At 35.1% G+C, this 16679-nt stretch overlaps 1 protein-coding gene across 2 annotated transcripts in view; it reads right to left on the bottom strand.

The window, feature by feature from the left end:
- ZCCHC7 (zinc finger CCHC-type containing 7) overlaps positions 1-16679 on the bottom strand; it is a 237990-nt gene that overhangs the window by 107348 nt on the left and 113963 nt on the right. The gene's annotated exons all lie outside the window — the stretch shown is intronic.

Below are 16679 nucleotides of genomic sequence, written 5' to 3'. Positions count from 1 at the left end.
CACTGCATATGGTGACTGAGCCATGAAATTAAAAGATGCTTGCTCCTTGCAAGAAAAGCTACAACCAACCTAGACAGCATATTAAAAAGCAGAGACATTACTTTGCCAACAAAGGTCCATCTAGTCAAAGCTATGGTTTTTCCAGTAGTCATATATGGATGTGAGAGTTGGACCATAAAAAAATTGAGCACTGACAAACTGATGCTTTTGAACTACTGTGTTGCAGAAGACTCTTGAGAGTCCCTCGGACTGCAAGGAGATCAAATCAGTCAATCCTAAAGAAATCAGTTCTGAATATTCATTGAAAGGACTGATGCTGAAGCTGAAACTCCAATACTTTGGCCACCTGATGCCAAGAACTGACTCACTGGAACCTGATGCTTGGAAAGACTGAAGGCAGGAGGAGAAGGGGACGACAGAGGACAAGATGGTTGGAGCGCATCACCAACTCAATGGACATGAGTTTAAGCAAGTTCTGGGAGTTGATGATGGACAAGGAAGCCTATCTTGCTGCAGTCCATGGGGTTGCAAAGAGTTGGACAGGACTGAGCAACTGAACTGAACTGAAACGTTCCAAACATTAACATTCCAATAATACTCACATATTACTATTACTAATAAAGGAATCAAAGAAGAGAGACTGTGATTAACATTTAAGCAAAATTTAAAAAATGAGCAAAATCTAAATTAGTTTTCTGGCTCCTGATATCCACTCTAAAAATGTAAGTGAACATTCAATACCTCAATTGTTACTTTTTAAAAACATATGCTGACAAGGTATTTAACTTCACAGTCTGCCTTTAAAAAGTCTACTTTAAGCTGTATCAAGGAAGATATGTATACCTATATCTATTAATCTTAAAAGAAATTTTGTTTTTAATCTTTGTTGAGATGATTACCAACAGCTAGCTATATTTCCTTTCATATTCATGTCACCTGTAGTGATTCAAAGCCCAAAGTGATAAGAAATTCCTGTTGCAGTTTAATGTAAATCATTGATGTCAATTCCCCTGGTCCCACTATATAGATGCTCAAATCACATGGTCAATTTAAATGAAAATACATGGAGCATAAATTTTAAATTCATTTTAAAAAATTCTTCAAGTTCTTTCGATTTACCATGTGTTCAGACAAACCTGTATTATGTACAGAGATGAAGAAAAACTGGATCACTAGAATAAAAATGATGAAGGGCTATAAATTGCAGTAACATTAACATCTTTGACCCATCAAGGTTCATTAAAGCAGCACATAATTAAAATTTACTTGGACACTGACATCTTTATTCATAAATCTTAAAAGCCAAACTTTACCATAAATGATAGAAGCTAACATTTTTTCACTGGACTTATAAATAATCATACTATGATTCTTAAAAAAAAAAAAAAAAGAACTATGATACTAAAAGGATAGCACAATCTGGTTACTATTCTTCATTTTGTTTTTTAGGAAATAAGGAGAAATCACATTCTCTGTTAACTTTTAATGACATAAAAGTTGAATTTTGCAGTGAAGTGCTTTGTTACCTTATCTGTAGACCTTCTGGAATTCTCCTGTGTCTTATAACTATGGAAGACAGCATGCTTGTTGTAAATTTCACTAGATTCCCTCAGTTTTTGGTGACAAATGCTTTTATTTATGGAAGGGAACATAGTTGGCTAAAACATAAATGATCTAGCTCTCAAACATCAGTGTGTATTACTATATGGTCTTAGATGTGTCTTCACTCAATTTTACATCAACAGGTGGGCAAAAGGTATTACACCAAAATCAGCTCTAGCTAGCATAAAGCTAACTTAAATTGGGTTGACTAGTAATCTGAGTTTAAAAAATTTATTTGCAAGGCTATTATTATTTCACACTGAATTTTACTTGCAGTTCAGGTTTCACATTTACCCTAAATAGAAATCTCTATGCATTTTCCTCTAGTGAGTGCAGGAGACTATTGTGTTTACATTTTGTATGTGACAATAAGCAATTTTTAAAAATATCCAGATGACAAGAAAGGCTGAAATTAAAGAAATCCAAAATTGGCTATTAAAATCATATTCAGAGTATATATTAAATTAAGACCAATGATCGTTACGCTACTTGGTTCTGGCTCATTTGGGATGCATATTTTTATTTTTGCCTTTGGCAAAAAATTAAAGATAGATTTCATACACATTTGGAAGCTCTTTGTCACAATTTTTCACTCAAGGTTATATCTACTGTTTTCAGATAAATATTTCAACAAATTCTTTTATAAGTTACTTAAAATCATGAAGAGGAAAAAAAACCTATCCATGATGGATATACTGGGATACTTTCAGAGGAATGGAAAATTAACTACAAGCTCTTCAAATGAGAAATATTAGATTTCCATATATCCAACGTATTTGCAAAAATTTAAACTATTTGGTATAGTCTATACTAAACTATAATAGACATATTATCAAAAAACTACATGCTTGTAGAAGCAGATTTTTTTTTAAATTACAAATATAAATAAATCTATGCTTTATGTACTAAAAAAGGCAAGAACAAGGGAGGAAAACAGAAAAATTAAATTAAAAACACTAATGTAAGCTAATACTGCTTACATATGAACATCAAGATGCCAAGGGACCCAATACAATCCCCAGTCTAACATTTTCAATGGCACAGACTAGTGATCACACGATACTGGTGATACTCTCTAGTTACCCCTGGCAACCTTTCTCAACTGTAACGATGCTACCCTACAATAGCTTTCACTGGGCAGCTTTCTCTTCACTTAGCTGAATGCTCTGGGACCATCTGCGTCGGCAAGCATAAAAGGCCAGCCTGCCTGTGGGCCCGTCACTCTGAACACCACCTCTCTGACCCTGATTAAATACAACTTTCAATCCTTTTTGTCCTCCCTGTTGACTTCTCCTATTAAGGGAGCCCTTTGACAAAGAAAGCGGAAGAGTGGACTAACTGCCCCCAAGAAAGGTGATGTCTGATACTGCTCAACACAAGGATTAGCAAGCCAATACATAACAAAAGCAAGTTTGGGGGGAGGGGAGAGGTAAAGGAAAAAAAATGGTTTTAGCTAGAGTTTGACTAATTCAGTAAGTACACAATTCAACAAATAGCTATACAAGAGGCCTTCTTTGAAAGAAATAACTATAGCAGAATAATTTGGAGAGATACCTTTCACCATCTTGACATAAGGCCATGACACTGACAAAAACACCAGATATTTGTTTTCTATTTGATTTTTTTTAATTAAAAAAGAAATCTTAGAGTTGAAGACAGGAAAGAGGAAGGCAAAATAAGAAACAGAGAAAATGCAAAAAAAGTGCAAAATCATAATTGTGATTTACTGTCTCATTAGAAAACATTAAATGCATTGAATTCACATTAGTTATTCAAATATTTAAGTAAATATTTAAATAAAGGCGGAAAATTGCAACATTCTACAAATAAACATTCTGTAACCTAACATATCTAGACCAAGAGAACTCCAATTTAAAAGAACTGTCTAACAGGATGAGATGCTTTAAGACAAAGAACTTTCTAGGCTCATGGAAGCCTGTGCATATGATCTACATTTCCTTAAGGAAGTCGGTACCCACCAATAGGGTAAAAGATCCAAGTCACCACTTTTAACTATATCACCACTTTACCAAGTAACTCACAAACCTCCTAGACTTCAAATCAGGCCAACCAATAAGCATTTAACAAACTAACTGAATAATGCAACCTCATACGTGCCTTGAAACACACACACACACACACATGCATATACATACATACAACCTAAAAGTATAACCTATAAAGTAGAACTTGACTATACTTATTCAAAGAATGGTCAACACACCCAGAAAAGTCAAATGGTGTAGGAGAAAGAAAGAGAAGGAGGGAGGGAGGAGTGGGGGAGAGGTTTCCAGGACATGTGGGGCTCAGAGCTCAAACTGGGAAAGTCCTGGACAAACCAGGACAAGTTGGTCACCCTAGCAAAGGACATCACATGTACTGAGAAACTATTATGCAGTAATAAACACTGTGCCCAATTCTTTTCACAGAACGTAACTGTCATTAGAAAACTGTACGGAAAGAATTTAAGTGAAGTCTAGCTAACTATGAAGATAACTAATCACTTTGCTGACAAAGGTCTGTATAGTCAAAGTTATGGTTTTTCCAGTAGTCATGTACAGACATGAGAATTGGACCATAAAGAAGGCTGAGCACTGAAGAATTGATGCTTTCGAACTAGTGGTGCTGGAGAAGACTTTTGAGAGTCCCTTGGACTACAAGGAGATCAAACCAGTCAATCCTAAAGGAAATCAACTCTGAATATTCATTGGAAGGACTGATGCTGAAGCTGAAACTCCCAATGCTTTGGCCACCTGATGCGAAGAGCTGACTCATTTGAAAAGACCCTGATGCTGGGAAAGATTGAAGGCAGGAGGAGAAGGGGACGATAGAGGATGAGATGGTTGGATGGCATCACCGACTCAATGGACAGGAGGAGTCTTGGTAAACTCCAGGAGTTGGTGATGGACAGGAGGCCTGGCATGCTGCAGTGCATGGGGTCGCAAAGAGTCGGACATGACTGAGCGACTGAACTGAACTGATGCTGAAGAAGATGGAGGGCAAGAGAAGAGAGTGACAGAGGATAAGATGGTCGGATGGCATCACTGAGTCAATGGACATGAGTGTGAGCAAACTCAGAGAGAGACAGAAGGTCAGGGAAGCCTGGTGTGCTACAGTTTATGGGGTCTCAGAGAGTCAGACACAACTTAGTGAATGAACAGTAACAATCCCAACAAGGCTACATTGTTAGAAGAATAGAAATCTGAATCTGTCTGCTTGTCTCCAAAGCCATAATTCCCCCACACCATCTCCTCAGGAGTTTCCTCAGGAGTTAAGGAGAAGGGAGACAGGGGATGCAGCTATCATTTTACTTCAGAAAGCACAGGACTTGTCAAACTCAGGAGGCTCAAAGTCTTCACATCTCTTACTGTACTGCAGTCCAAGAGAGCTACAGAAAAACAAAGCAATGTTTGATTAATCATATGAATTAAAACTGTGGCACTTGTGTTGATACCTGAACACTTCGGAAAAACTGTAGACAAACATTTCTACTCTGCTGGGAACAATTTCTTATTGCTAGACTTTCTGATTTACTGAGGCTTGGAACTGATTTCTAAGAGAACAAGGTAAACTGTGTATGTAGTACAGAGGGAAGGGTCAGGGGTAGAGACTTTTTAGAAATGTGCTCCAAAGAAGGATTCAGACATAAAACTGGAAGGAGCGTACGATTTTCCCTTTCTACGGTTCTTGAATGTCTCCAATAGTTCCCACTACCAAGGTACTCAACACACTGTCACTACAATCAATGGGATCTTAGTATCAACTTGGCTGAAGGTCTATAGGTCACTCTTCTCTCCAAGAGGCCACCTTATCAATCAAATATGTTAGGGGAGTCTTCTGGTAACAAGTAAAAGTGACCCAATCTACTCAGATAATATCTGGGTCAAATTACAAGTGTTTGGATAAGCAAAAGAAAGCAATCAACAATTCTCTTTCTCATTATTGCTACTAGTTATTAATGAACACATGCCTTCTATGTGCCATGTAATAGTCCCTGGAAACCATGGGACTCTCTTTGAAGCTTTATACTACAGGGGGAATGGTAGGTTTCAGAAACATTAAAAAATCAGAAACAATAAAGAAAAGCACATGCTATAACATATCAAAAGTTACACAAGCCTCAATGAATGGAAAAAATCGGGGAGGGAGAGGGGGGTCCAATAGAACTTGAGCAAAGAACAGAACTCAGGTAACCACAGAAGGAATGGGAGAACAATCTAGATTGGTGGAAAGCAAACTAGTGAGCAGTCCAACTAGAGTACAAGGAAGTACTGAGGGATTAAGCAAAACAGAGCTAAGATTTACTTCTTAGGCAACTGTTAGCCATGAAGGTTTTTTAAAGGAGAAGAAAATCTCTTCAGGCAATGTTTTAAAAGATGAAGCTGGGTATCATGAATACAAAAACAGAGTCATAGTATAGGTAACAGGCTATATTCTCACAAACTTATATCTCAAAAATCTTTAGTATTGATTTCTTTTTGAATACCTGATTTTATATTCTGCCCTAAATACATACGAAATTGGCAACTTCCCTTTGTAGTTCAAAAGAACCTGCTTGCAATCCAGGAGACCCCTGTTCAACTTCTGGGTTAGGAAGATTCCCAGACAAGGAAATGGCAACCCACTCCAGCATTCTTGCCTGGAGAATCCCATGGACAGAGGAGCCTGGAGGGCTACAGTCCATGGGGTAGCAAGAGTCCAACACAACTTAGCGACTAAACCACCATCACATAGAAAATTACTCCAGGCAAACAATGAAGGTAAAATGGCTCCACTATTTATTAGCTAGGTGATCCAAAGTTCAGAAAATAGTTTGTTTAAACTCAAATAGTAAAAGCCTTAACAAAATTCCAAAATAAGGTGGACAAAAAAAGAAAAAATAGAGGTTGTATCATGGAAAACTACTATTAAAAAAACCAAAAATTTTGTTGGTATAACAATCTCCCGGCCATGCCCCCACCCCCAACCTGCCCCGCAACTGAGAAGAAAGCAGATGCATAACAGATTGAGGGCAGGGACTTTGGTGGAAGGAATTGACAAAGAGACCTAAGGGAAAGGATAATATTCAAGGATAAGGGTAGACAATGTTCTATAATAAAGAAAACAAAAAAGATAAGAGATACACACAAATGACTGAAATAATAGTTACATGTGACATTTGCTATAAAAATGTGGATCATCACTAGCTGAAGTAGAGAAAGCTTTACAAAGGAAGCATCAGCTGAACTGGTTCCGAAGACTGGTTGAATTGAATTCTGGCAGACTGAGATGAGACAAACCATTCCAGGTAGAGAACAGTGAACAATAGCCAAAGCAGTAAAACTGGAAAAGTATTCAGTATGTGGCTATAATCTAGCATTCGTAGTAGCAAGCTTTTACTTCAATTATTATATGCTTGCTGATTCCACTATGGTATTACTATCTTTGAGAAATCGGATAAAGGTACCTGCCAGTATCTAGCTATCCAATAAAGGTATTCAATAAAGGGCTGTTTCCTTCCTTTCACTGAGTATTCTCTCCAAGCAGCTTCTAAGCACTTAGAAGGGATCTAGGAACCAAAGATCCCTGGCTCCTCAACATTGCTATTAAAAAATATGGATTAACTGCCATTGTAAAATCCGAAAGACTACAAAAGAACATTTGGTTTAACTTCCCAAACAATACAGGAATCTCTACTGAGACACTCTGGGTAGGAAAATAAGAAAGTCACAATGACATTAGTTAAAATTTAAATTATTTAAATTTGTAAATAGACCAAACATCTAGAGGCAGTATGGTATAACAGGAAGATCCGAAACTTCACCTTTTAGAACCTATTTCCTCAAATGCAAAGCTGGGTTAGTAACTGGATTTTTACTACCTCCTCTGAGACCCATGAGAATTATATGAGAAAATATGTGAAAGCACTTAAATCTTAAAGCACTACACAGACATATCCTACTACTATTTATGCTGGCCTATGTACATAACACTAAAAACTGGTTTTTAGTAGATTCATACCAAGAGAAAAGTTGAGAAAAAAGCTTTTGTTTTCTGCAATACTTCAGAGGCTTATGACTTATTGCCAAGCAAAATGATGAAGAAAATATAAAATATCTTTTGTTCCGAAATTTATTTTTTGTTAGTATTGGGCCAACGGCTTTGAAGTTTTAATGTCTTTAACTGCTACCTTGGAAACCATTTTCAGAAACAAACAACACAATGGTACAGATATTACTGCACCTAGAATAGGGACAGGCACATAACAGGTGTACAAAATTCTGATCAATTGAATAAATACAAAAAAATGTTTAATTCCTAAGTATACTTAAATGAAGAAATGTCACCCATACTTCACTGCTTTTTTTTGCCCATCGCTATCTACCTTGGTCCCTTTTCAACACTGCAATTTAACATTCCTAGTGAGCAATGAGACTCTGGGAAACTTACTTGATATCACTTGTTTTCTTAATTGGAAGACAGCAATAATAATATCTACCTACATTCATAAGGTTGTGAAGTGAGGTGTGAAGGTGTGAAGGAGTAAATGATCTAAAGAACATTATTATAAACAAAGTACTTTTAAAATACACAAAATATATGTAAAATACAGTGCCTAGCACAGAACAGGTGGATCTCTTTCCTTCCTTACTAAATCACTAGCAAAGGAATTACGTTAAAAAAAAAAAACAAACCATTACAGCCAAAAGTTCACCGTAACAAATTATTTTCCTACCCCAAATGATGGTGGACACTGGTCCACCATTCACTACACCAGTTCTATGGTACCATGGCAATGTATTTAGTAAACATATTCTCCATTACACTAAATAATATCCTATATTTTGCTATCATACAGTAAATATTTCATAATATATTCACAACTGTCTTCTGCATGCCCACAGAAACACAAGAACCGGACATCAAAGCATTACTATATGTTGATGCCAAAGAAGAAGATAATGGGGAGTAAAGGATTTGTTTAAGGTTATCATGGGCCTCATCAGTGACAGAGCCAAGGTAACATTTAACGCTCAGAGGTTAAAGCATCTGCCTGTAATGCAGGAGACCTGGGTTCGATCCCTGGGTTGGGAAGAGCCCCCTGGAGAAGGAAATGGCAACCCACTCCAGTATTCTTGCCTGGAGAATCCCATGGAAGGAGGAGCCTGGTGGGCTACAGTCCATGGGGTCGCAGAGTCAGAGACGACTCAGCGACTTCACTTACTCACTTTCCTTCTACATGAAAGCACAACCTCTACCACAGTACTTTTATTCTTTCCTTTCTCAAACCTGACCCTCCTCTAGCATTCATTACCTAGAAGAATGGAATCACTACCCCTGACCTGTTCTAAAAAGCAGCCAGTACTCTCTGTACCTAACACTGCTCTTGCTGCCCAACTCTGCTACTTTCCAGTCTTTTGCCAGACCGACTTTCCTAAATTGCAAAAATGATCATGTCACTCACTATTTCAAGCAAAATCCCTTCTAGCAATCCTTAAATTTTCTGAGCACATGTATAAGGCTCTTCATACTCTTATCCTAATTTACCACTCTAGACTAATCTCTCATTTTCAATCTTCTTCACCGTGTATTCTCCAGTCACATCTAGTTATACATACATTTCTGAGCAAACCAATAGCAGTTGGGTTACATACTTGCTGCTCCCAGAACTTGCAACCTTCTCTCCCCACTCCATGCTCACATCCATTCAGCTTATTTTTATTTATCCTTCTAGTTTTCTTTCAAGAAGTCTTATTTCATTTCCGAAAACTGAATTAGGAATTACTACTATGTGCCCCCGTGACGTCCTATATTTACATCTATCCAGGCACTTATCTTTTTGTATCTTGAGTACCCATTTATGTGTTTCCCTCCCTGCCAAGCTCTGAAGCTACACTGGTAGGTGCTCAATAATAATTTGCTGAGTTCTGGTTCACTGTTAGATGTCTTCCAAGGAATTATTTACTTATTTAATAAGTTACATGTCAAAACCCACTCTTTCACTTAGCAGGTTGGAATAAACAAAACGAGAAGATTTGACATTAAACAGTTGAAACTGTAATTTAAAATATAGTCGTAAATTATTAAATAAGAAAATAATTCCTTGGAAGACATCTAATGGTGAACCCAAAAGTCAACAAATTATTGAGCACCTACCAGTGTGGCTGACATGCTTATTGCCTTCAAGTGGCTAACTTCAGAACCTGGCAGGGAGGGAAACACACAAATGGGTACTAATAATACAAAAAGAAAACTGCCTGGATAGATGTAAATACAGGATGTCACAGGGGCACATAGCAGTTATTCCCAACTCAGTTTTGGGGGATGAAATAAGACTTCTTGGGAGGAAAACTAAAGCAAGACCGGAAGGATAAATAAAAAATAAGCTGAATGGATGTGAGCATGGAGTGGAGAGAGAGGGTATATAGCCCAATTGTTACTAGTTTGCTCAAATTTTTATGTATAATTAAATGTGGCTGGAGCATAAATTGTGAAGGTGATTGAAATAGCTACTTCTCCAAAATACTAGAAGGCAGAATACTGAACAACAAAGAAGAGCTGTGCATTCCATTAGAGTATTTCAAGGCGAGGATGAAAATCTGAAAACCACTGGCTTATTTAATTGCGCTGCTTATATTTATATTTAAGTCACTATGCCAAACATAAAACAAACTTCTCTACATGGCATTCATAATCTGACTCAGTATTGTGTGTCTGAAAGTGATTCTTCTAAAAAGTCATCTTAAATTTGATTTTTTGGGGGGGTCTAAAATATCAATTTGTTTGTTAGAGTAACTCGTCTCTAATTTTATACTATAAAATCATTGAGAAAAAATGGTTTGATATGCCAAGAATTTATATACCTATTTGATATATCAAATGGGATTCGATTCATCTTACAGAAGACTTTTTTTTCCTAAGTGAGATATATCTATCATGTTTTGGTGAATTCTTACCGAGAAATTAGCTATTATAAGTTATTCAATGGAACAAATGCTCCCCCCTCCACCACCATCCCCTTCCTTCACTACTCACTGAAAAAAAAGAAACATCCAACCCTGGATTCTATTCCACAGTAAATATATATGAAAAAAACAAAGTGGTCCTCACTGATCAATCATGGCACAGTCACCACATCGAACAAGCAGAGTAAAACATCCACCGTCCCTTTTATCAGAGAAAAGAAAAAGTGAAAATTATAAGACTAGTTAGGTTTTAGGATGGAAAACAATCTTGGCAAAAATAATTGACTATCATTCATGCCCCTTAAAACATGAAGATTAAAATTCTCTCTCACTTTTCAATAAGTTATTATAAATGAAATCATGTTTAAATACATTAAGAATTGTCTTCTAAAGAACTTATATGAATAAGCTATTTTAAAAGTAACCTTTTTCAGAAATTAAAACATTGTAAAGCAATTATACTGCAGTTATAAAAAAGATTTAACCAGTTTAAAAAATAAATAAAAGGAAGCATTTCATAAATAAATACTCATTTATAAATTGAGCCTTTTTTTTTTTTAAGACTCTGCCTAAAATAAAACATAATTGTTTTTACATCATGGTATATTCTGTAGAAAATCCAGGTTGCTCTAAATAGGAAATTTATGTATTGAAAAACTATGGTTTAGGGTAGCCTTTATTTTTTCAAGAAGATACTCTAGCACGATGGAAGTTCACTTCCTTAGAGTTCACTTCACAAGTACTTGACCTGTACCACAAAGCAGCTCAGGCTATCTTTGCAAAATGGCGAGAAGAAGCAGCCAAAGGACTAAGACTGTAAGTCAAGCTGAGCAGCAACCATATGGCACTACAAAGAACAACTGCCAGACAATAAGCATACCCAAAAATGCTGGGTTTTAAGGTAAATCCTTATTGGTTAACGGATTCTAAAATGAATACAATGAGAATCAAGATGTGCAAGACAGTAAGTTTGGAGACACAGAAGACAAACTCTATCCTCCTGTCCTTGTAGCACACAATTTTATGCAAACTGTTCATACTATGCAAAAATCCAGTCTATTGTGCCATTCTCTTTGTGAACATTAAGTAATGAAAACACTGGAAGCCTAGCTAGACTTGTTAATGTTTTCATCTGAACTTTGACCAACGTTTTCCTGATACAGTTGTACAGTAAAGACTTAAAGCATTTCAGTAGGCAATCTGGACCATTTTTCTGTTGCTGCTGTTTTCCAATCAACCATGTCTACAAACAAAGCGGGCTAGCTCCTCTAGCACAGCTCACAGTGCGGTTTCAGTAACTGTCCCACGGCTTTAGAAGTATGTAGTACGTGTGTATATGAACTCAGTTTTAATCCCAGAACATGAATCTTGAACACTGCACAGTGCTTTCGGCAATACTTAAAATTTACTAATGAACTCCAAAATGATTTTATAATTCCAAATGGTTATAAAGACTGAATAATAAAGGAGGAAGCAATGTTGATGTCCCCTCCAACATAAGCTGGTTTAAAAAGCAAGTAATATTTTGCTAAAGAAAAACAGCTGGATTAAAGAGTTTCCAAAGTACTTATAGTCAGCAATATAGTGCTGAAATAATCACAATAGGGTGAGAATGGTCAGATGGTTTGCCAATTTTACATATAGGTTTAGAATTTTCCAAGGAAGGTCTTATTAAAATCTTAAAATCTGTTTTTATACTATTCTTAAATTTTAAAAGATATCTACTTTATGACATCAGGATGAAAACAAACATATACAGATTTCAACTGGACAATTCATCACTTCCTTTAAAAGCTGTATAATTTTTATGTAAGAAACTTCACTCAGAAATAATTCTAAATTTCCTGCCATAATTCTTTCCTATGTTTTGGCTAGGCTTAAGTTTAAACATTAATCATAATTTCAGCATTTTCATTATTTAAAATAAAAGACATGTCTTTTACATAATAAATATATATACATGACTTCCATGATTGCTTTTCCTTCATGGTGTTTTCAAGTGTGAGGGTCAAACTTGTCATTGAATCTGGCTTTCCTTAATGCAAAACCACCTAGCGTGCTGATACAATGAACTGGTTTCTGGAGTTAAAATCTAATTTCATGCTTTTGTTTAAGTATATGTAAATCTTTTAATTTGAAAGCAATTCTTAATAAAATTAATATGCAAATGTAAACTGTAAATATAAAATATACAGTTTAAAATAACTCAAGGCAGCAAGCTCTAGATTTCCATTAATATCTCTGCAACAATTAGAACATGTTTTTAATAAGAGTTCCATTGTGTCATCTTGTCATCTTGGCTTTACTGCATTAACACAACAGAATGTGCTATCAGGAAGAAGTTTAAAAGCACTATCTACACAGAATACAAAACCTGATATAAGTATGTTTATCATACAGCATTAACAATCCACATAGCAAGAGAAATACATAGTGTGTCCAGGACTGCATGCACACACATTTTATCCTTTGAGAGCACTGTCAAGTACCGTGGGAAGCAAGGAAGTACCTCCATACATATAGCACGGAAATTATATACCTGAAACACAATGGGTCCATTTATAAATCTCTAGGCAAAGAAAACACTGAATATACATTTCCATTTACCACACAGGCGAAAGAAAAACTCAAATTTGATTTTAGTATCATCTGGCAGAAATCCAACCAATACAGAATTTTGACCTCTATTTGGAAATTTTAAGGGACTGTATATAGATTACACCAGAAAATGTATTTAAAATGCTAATCATTTTGTTAATAATAAACAAATAAGTAGTTTATGCTTTCCTTATTTTGACAAATATTTGGAATTCAGTTGGATACCCTATGTATTGACCCCATAACAAAAGCAAGTTCACTATGATTTATTCAGACAGTAAGTATATCTTGATATATGGAAGAAAAAAATACTAATGGAAAACTCTGAGAAAATATCAGAGTTAGTAAGATAACAATCCAACACCTATTTTAACAGAGAAAAAAAGGAGGTCTATGTTTCAAGAACTGGAATTATATATTCTGAATGATCCTAGGCTGGTTTAGGAGAAAGCTCTATTGATATTAACCACCTTCGTTAGGTAGTCAGCAACTTAGTTATCTAACCCTGGTGTTAAACATTTTAATGCGGTAGTCAATTTGGAAGTTATAAAATTCTTCTGTTTGGGGTTGTTACTTGGGGAGTGGGGTAGGAAAGCAGCTAAGAAAATCAGTGAAATCTCCAGAATGAACAGCCTGGCACTTTAGTATCTCACTGGGCACTCAGGAAAGCAATACTATAGAAAGCAGGTTACCGTTTTTGATAGTTGTATTTTCTGTGTTATCTAGAGAAAAACAGGTTCATCCATGCAAAATGGACTGTTTTAGAAGATATTGCTGCTAAAATGAAAGACTTTTCAAAAGCCAAAAGTGATTATTCCAGATGAAATGAGAAGCTCCAATGTCAACCTTACTTCCTGAATCAGCAAAAATTAAAGCTTTACTCAGAATAGGAAATTGGAGATTTTCTTTTAATTTACATATCTTTTTTGCTGAGTATGTTTTAGCTGAAATATGAGAGAACTTCTAAGAGACAGCACTTCTCATTTCCAACCATGCTTTTGCTATGACATTATAAAATACCATTACTTGGAACTAAGAATACATCAATTTTACTAGCACTAATGCACAAGAATCAAGAGTTTAAGTCAGAAATAGCTTTCCATCTACAGCATTTTGTTAATACTCATTAGCCAAGCCAAACATCCATCTATAAAGCAAAACTTTTAGCTATCATCGAGACCTATCTAAATAGCTACGGTTTGGCATATTAGAAGCAAAATTCCTAAATACATAAGACTTATATAAAAAGCAAGAAAAGCATTTTTAATCCAGATACCTTACTGTCATCTATATACAAGTATTAAGTGTGTGCATTCTTTAAGAAAATGAATGAGAAGTCCAAATGTGTTAAGAAGCACTGATAAATTTTGGAAATTATCTTGTTAAATGAACTGGTTTTTAAAATGTAAACTTTATCCAATGCTTTATAACTCTGTATTTCTATTAACTGCACTAATATTAAAATCTGAAAATACATATAAATTTTGACAAATACATATCTCTTGGCTATTTTCTTTACATCAACATTTTATTTTACATTAAATATGTTTAAACCTACTTGGATTGTTTCTTCTTAAAAATAATAAACAAAAAATGATGGCTTTTTAACAAGAGGAACAAATTTTGTTCAATTCCATCTATTTTGAAAGAAATTATGTCGTCTGCCTATTTTAATCCTTACTTTGGCTATTCCTACAGCTTATTTTCCTTTATTTTAGGAGTTACAAAGTATGAATGTGTTTTTCCCCCCATGTGAGGACTGTTTTCAATGAATTTATTTGTTGAATGTAAAAAAATTAATTCTTTGGTTTATTCTTAAGTGATATGAAAGTAAAAGATTTCTTATTCATAAACTTTTAAAACATCAATACTTTGGCCTTTATATAATACTTTACAAGAATTTTGCCTTTCACCATAATTGAATTTTATTTGCTTTCTAACACAACTAACATAAAAATCAGGTTAACAAAGTTAGATTCTGGGTAATTCGCCTACCTTTAATCTGTATAAAACAAATTATCTAGCAATATTTAACTGACACGTAGGCCTTGATAAATATAAATTTAATATTCTTAGAAACTGAATTAAATTTATAACAAGCTAAAGCAAAAAAATATACTGATTACTATGGAAATGGAACTTAAACTAGCCTTCAAAATATAAACCCCAACCAAAGAAAAGGCAGGTAAGATGAGCTTTTAAAGTTTTTCCTATATTCTTTCCACATAATGAGTTACTTACATACAAGTAACATTCACAGACTCACATATATACTACAAGACATTAATGATCTTTAGGTCCCAAAACCTCACCAGCAAATGCTATCTTCAAATGATGTGGAAATTAAAACCAAGGGCTAATGTTGACCATTATTCTAATAATTGCCTTGTAATGTGATCATTTCACTCTATCAGTATCTGGGCAGCTTATATTTTTAAGCAGTTGTTAGTTTAAACCTGCTATTCCTGCCATCTTAGAACTGGAAAATTCACTATTGTCATTCAGTAGTGCTGGTAACATAGTTAAATATGATGTATGCCTCTTTCTACTTTGATACCCAAGGAAACTGTCAAACATTTTCCTCTTTATTTTAATGTCTACTGACTATCTCTTAATGGTTCCCATACATTTTCCTTCAATATTGATATTAAAAGAAAAGGCAGTAAAAATTAAAAATCTGTTTAAAAGATTTATAAATAAATCTCACCCTGAGCTAAATGTACAGATAAAGCACCAGGCAGGCTTCATCCCCTCTTCCCACCCCATTAGAGTTATATCATGTAGAAAACCAACTTCCCTCAACTTTAAAAGGTTCAAATTGGGCAATTTTGTCAAATCTTGCTGTGATAAAACACAACTTTTTAACAATTACAGAGGTTAAGGGATGATCAATAATAAAAATGAAATGACAGCAGTACCTAGGCTTACAGAATGTGGTTCTTATAGACCGAGCTGAAATATATTTGCTTTTTTCTGTGGCAGTATCCCAGGCTTAAAACCCTCCCTTTCTGCCTTTGTTCAGCTCTTTTGCTAGCAACCAAGTGCTTTCTTTTGGTTCAGCCTAGTAAAAAGCCAAAGGACTAGAACATGAAGGTCATCAAGGTCTACAAGGTAGATGAACAAACCAACAAAGCAACATTACAGGGCAAAGAGCAAAAGCATTACAATAAGAATCTAATTACAACAAAAAGAAAAGTCTACATAAAAGTCGTAATTATGAAAAATAGTAAACACTGGAGATTGCCAAGAACGGCTGCTTTGCTTTATATAAGTACTTACATGTTCTTTTAAAGTAAGAATTGCAACCCAGGACATTAAATAATTATTTGCAAATTCAAGTGAAATAAGTCCTGCAGTGAACGCACTACACAATGTTGTATTAACTAAGGAAACATTATGCCTAAATCTTTGTGTGAGAGAGGGTATGCTAAAAGTCCTTTGCCTTTTTCAAATTAACAATGAATTTCTATTACTCCATGTAGAACACCAACTTCTCCAATTTGATGTGTTGTTTCTAAAGGTTAAAAGCAAAAT

This window comes from Cervus elaphus, chromosome 29 (assembly GCF_910594005.1).
Source record: "Cervus elaphus chromosome 29, mCerEla1.1, whole genome shotgun sequence".
NCBI lineage: Eukaryota > Metazoa > Chordata > Mammalia > Artiodactyla > Cervidae > Cervus > Cervus elaphus.
Note: the sequence above shows the minus strand (reverse complement) of the source record. Positions and strands in the feature narration are given on the sequence as shown.